The 5,630-nt window shown below is 30.0% G+C and overlaps 1 protein-coding gene across 1 annotated transcript in view; it reads right to left on the bottom strand.

Annotated features, from left to right (window-relative positions):
• net overlaps positions 1-5,630 on the bottom strand; it is a 107,155-nt gene that overhangs the window by 101,087 nt on the left and 438 nt on the right. The gene's annotated exons all lie outside the window — the stretch shown is intronic.

Raw genomic sequence — 5,630 nt, forward strand, 5'->3', positions numbered from 1 at the left:
GCCTTATAGCTACATGCAGCAGCCTTATAGCTACATGCAGCAGCCTTATAGCTACGTGGAGCAGCCTTATAGCTACATGCAGAACCGTTCAATGAAACCAATGAGACGTCCCGCGGAATTATCGAATTTGTACAGCAATCGTAAAGAGAAAAATACGCAGAACTTTCTCTTAGCAATACATGAATTTTCTTCTTTTTTTTTTTTAATCTTACCTAGGTACTATCTAATAAGTATTATAAATTATTATTATTATTTCAAGGATAACGGGATTTTACCCTTTTGCTGATTTTTTTTTAAATAATTATCATTGGATGTTTTGATTTTTTTAAATAATCAATAACTATTGGCTGTTTCGAACCTTCTTAAAATAAGTTATAGAATCATAATCAATAAATAAATATTTCAATCAATAAATAATTATTTGAATTTATTGTAAATAGAAACGTCTTATAATAAATTGTTGAAGTGAATATATTTTAACAACTAAGTTACTTGCCTGGGATTCTTTAAACCAATAGAATCAATTATTCCGGTTTTTTCAAAAACTACTTTAACGATTTTGATTAAACTTTGTACGTCAACCTACAATTAAATGTCTTTAATATCAGATAGGTCTTATTCTCAATGAAATAGTCTGATATACGATTTTTCGAAAAATCTTTATCGAAAGTTCATTCCCTTGTCTTTAAATTAGTTTTTCAAAAAGAGCAGTAACTTCAACACGAGCCCACTAATTTACACAAAGTTTCGAGGCTTATGAGGGGAAGTAAGTGAAAGTAGTGTGATGCACGCGCCTGATTTTCTTTTTTAACTGTTGTATTCTAAGCAGAAATAACAGTTGATACTGGTTATTCCCACAACAAGAAACTCTAATATAGGAGAGTTGTCCAAAAGAATTTGATTGAAGAGAGACGAATAAAGTTTTATTCGAAGTTTGTGTTCGATTGAGGAGAGACGAATACATTTTCATTCGAATAAAAATACGACTAAACAATCCGAATAATTTTGTATTCAAATATTTGAAATATTATTTCAATCGAATAAAAAATTAGTTGAATGAAAAATTAGTGGAATACAAAATTATTCGAATACATAATTAGTAGAATATAATATTATTCGAATATCAATTAGGTTTTTTTTTTTAATTTCGCTTATTTTTTACCATTTTTGATTTCTAACGTATGAGGGTCCTACTACACATTTTCAGATGAGTAGAAAACGTAAATGCTATCAATTTTAAGATCGCGTATCGATTTTTCCGATTATTCGTGTAAAATAATCACCAATACTCGTATTTGGATGGTTAATCATATATTTTTGTACGAATAATTGATTATTCCAGTAGAAAATTCACGAATAAAAAAGCATTCGGATGGTTAATCATATGTTTTTGTACGAATAATTGATTATTCGTGTAGAAAATTCGCGATTAAAAAAGTATTCGTCTCTCGACAATCGAATAATATTTGCCCAACTCTGTAATACAGTAACGTAAAGTTACAATTTTTTTGGTTCAAATTTTAGCCTTTGCTGACCGTTAGATTTTTTTTTTTCAAAACTTACAAGAACAGCAATACCTTCAATGTACACAAAACTTGGGAAAGAAGTTTTGCGAGTCATGTTACTGACTATGGAAAATTATTTGGAAGTTTAGTTGTTCCTGGTTACTAGGGAAAAACACAGTTTTACTAATTTTTCAAATTCAAATTCCTCTCATATCCAATCATTACAATCCAAAATCCTCAATGCTCCTTACTTTGTCACAAATAAAATAATACATAAAAACCTTAATGTTCCAAATGAATCCGAACCCGATATCATTCATTCCATTATAAACTCCTCAACCACCAAACCCCATTAGTTTTAACTTCCCTTCCTCTTCCATTTCTGTCAATCCTCCAAGGTTGCCTGAAATGATGGCCACGAGACCTAATGTAAAAACGTTATTAGAGTGATACTAATGTATAGTTCCTCTACACGCCTGTATCACTCTATTATAAACTTACATCACATTTACTGACTGTGTTATTATGAATAGTTGTAAATTTCAATAAAGATATAAAAAAAAAAAAATGTACAACTTAGTCAAATCTATGCTACAAATAATGCCAAATATTATAATGGTGCGTGCTTAAGTGTCGATACGTAGTGCGCCACAGTATTCTTAATCACTGAAGGCGCTAAACAACCATTAACACTTTCATATGTGGGGTCACTAAGGTGTTGTCACGTGAAAACAAAATTTTAGTTGTTAACCAATAACAACACATTAGTGTCATGTGTCGCCCTAAATCTGTACTAACTGCATAGTGTTTAGGCTTGTTTTAATCATTTTAATCACTGAACTGAGGATCTGCTGCCATCCTGTATGTAAACTTTATAATAGTTACCCTTTACTGTAGCGGCTGTGCTGTAGTACAAGTCCAAGCGTGTCAAACTAAACTGCTAAAGGAAAAACAAAATAATTCACAAATTTTCCTACCTTATCTATCTCATAAACAGTAGCGGCATTTGTAGAAACCAAAATTCTCACATATTGTTACGTGTTTATTATTTCTGAACTTGTAATTAATTCTATCTGAAGTTTTCGAAACGGTGACTAATGGAAAATTATTTGGAAGTTTAGTTGTTCCTGGTTCCTAGGGAAAAAAACAGTTTTACTTATTTTTCAGATTCGAATTCCTCTCGTATCCAATCCTTACAATCCAACATCCTCAATGCTCCTTACTTTGTCACAAATAAAATAATACATAAAAATCTTAATGTTCCATATGAATCCGAACCAGATATCATTCCTTCCATTATAAACTCCTCAACCACCAAAGCCCCTTTCTTTACTCAGAAACGGTGATTGTGCGGTAAATGTTATGCATATTTTTCCAACCGACCGACAACAAGCTGTCACAGTGTGGACAGAACTCTGACCCCATTGTCTTACATTTGTGACATAACTACCACGACCAAACATTCACAACTTAAACGAGCCCTAAAGCAGTATAACTTTACAGAGATTATATTCCAAACATATCGACTTCAAACATCACAGTTAACGTGCTGCCGAAAAGAGTATATATGTATAAAATACTATTTTTATAACATAATTAAGGTATCAGTATATAAATTCAAATAACAACATTTTAGAACGAATTAACGAATAAATGGTAGCACTCTAACAACATTTCAACATTAGAAGGTCTCGAAGCTACCTTCTTTTCATACGCCTCGGAGGATTGTCAGAAATAGAAGAGGAAGAAAGATTAGAAACAAGTGGGTTTGAATAGTTCGGGAGTTTATAATGGAAAGATTGATATCTGGTACAGGCTAGATCAGTTACATGGAACATTAAGGTCTTTATGAGTGATTTTATTATTTTTATATTTATTATATATTTATATTTTTATTTTATTACAAAGTAAGGAGCATTGATGATTTTGGATTGAAAGGATTGGACACGAGAACACATTTTTAAGAGAAAATATAACTAATGAATTGTTAAGCAAAAGAGACCGTATATTAATCAAAATTATAAGAAATAGTTCAAAGTTTTTATAACAATATAATTATAAGAAAAAAGTATTATAACAAAGACGTAACTGCGGAGAAAAAAAAGAAAATATCAAACCAAGTTGCCAAAAGAAACCAGTTCGTTTGATGATATTGTCCTTATGAGTTTCAGAAAATAAATCAAAAAATTAGTGCGGATATTTATAGATTTTATCAACAAATAAATACCATTGTAGAATCTTAACTTCTAAAAAAGTAGGAAATATGCGGTTGGTGTTAATGCTCACCAGGGTTTATTCTTCGATGGGCGTAAAATAGATCTATATTTATAACGATTATTAGGTTATTAACAACCAGGACATGGCGCCCTGGCTTGGTGCCAATTGCTGATCGGCCAGGGATACACAAAGCGCCAAAATTTGGAACCACATTTTAGACATTTTTTTTCTCTCGCGTGCCCTATGATTAGCCTTTGATTTAACTCCCAGCTGCTCTTGGCAACCGATTTGGTTGTTTGTGTTCTTAGCTTTCACGGATAACAAGTGTGGTATGAATTAAAAGAAACAATTCTGTTTAAGGGCCGTGTTAACAATACTATCTGACCACCAGCATGCGTTGAATGTTCTTCTTTTAGATTTAAGCATCATCCATGAAGTGGTGTGAGTGTAGCCTCACAATCAGCAGTTAATATAAATATCCTTATAAGGAGAATTAAATTCAAGAAATATCATCAACTACAACAGAGAGAGTATATCCTACCTCAAGAGTTTAACGACCAATTTAATTGAGATACGACATCATTTATAGACAGCAACACTTTCAAAGTATATCACCGAGTACAAAGTTGTTTACGAGCGAAGTACGTAGAAGTGAGAAGTACTACCTCAAGTCAGCATTAATCTGATTTCTTATGAGTTATTTATCAGATTTCTGGAAATTCAACACATTTTGACCCAAGGTACTGTTGCTGGTACTAGGGGTCTTGAAAAAAATACCGTGGTTTTTAAACAAATATATTGGTATTTTTGTCCGATAATTTAATTCGTCGCCATCGAATATTAAATTTTGACTATAAACCTATATTTTTAGTACAATAAAAAAAAAAAAAGAAGAAGTAATTTCTGAAACTTCAAAAATTGTTGAACCTGGGGACTGTTTCTGTTACTAAGGGTCTTGAAAAAATATCTATATTTTTTAGAAATATATTAATATTTTTACCCGACAGTGAAAAATTATGAATCTATATTGAAATTTGACAAACAAAAACCTATAATTTCCCCCTGCTCTCTCCCCCTCCCCTTTCCCAACAAAAACGTGAAATATTGGTTGAATTATTTGTTTTCTATTCCAGTAATACGTTTTTTTTTTAATTTTTGGTTATAATATTAATTATGGTGATATCTTTCAATATTATTCTACTTTGATTTTTTCCCATTGTTTCACGATAAGTAATTTAATTAATTTTTACCTATTTGTTACCAAAAAAGGTTAATGATGAGATAGGTTTTGATTAATTCATTAAATATTATATTTTTCCTCTCTTTATAATTATTGCTCAAGCAATTTATTTTTTTTATTCTAATACATAATAATTTCTTTTAATTTAAGTGCTAATAAAGTGATTTTTTTTTCTCTGATTATTTTCTAGGAAGTTATTTATTATTTATACATATAGAAGAAGTGGTGAAAATAATTTCTTTTAGAATATAATTAAACACTCTTCATTTAACTTATTCAATAATATAAATAATTCCTGTAATCATATCATTCAATTTTAACACATATTGAAACTATTTTCATAATAAATTAAAATATTTGTTTTATTTTATCTAATGGTCAATACCATACATTTCATTCTAGAAATTTTGTCATCTTAAATTATCAATTAAGATGTCGGACTTTTTTTAATAAAAAAAATGTAAATATTTAATTGTCGCTATTATACAATATGATATAACACAAAGATAAAATTTGCTAATTTATAAAACTCCTTTCTCCATTTCAATGTCAAAAAAAACTTTTAAAGTTGAAAATATTGAGGGCCAATATACCAAAATATCGACATTTTTTATTGATACATCGAATTTCTACTTCGATTCATTCTAAAACTATGCATGCGATATATA

Source organism: Halyomorpha halys, unplaced genomic scaffold, assembly GCF_000696795.3.
Source record: "Halyomorpha halys isolate HHAL.00 unplaced genomic scaffold, Hhal_1.1 Scaffold479.1, whole genome shotgun sequence".
Taxonomy (NCBI): Eukaryota; Metazoa; Arthropoda; class Insecta; order Hemiptera; family Pentatomidae; genus Halyomorpha; species Halyomorpha halys.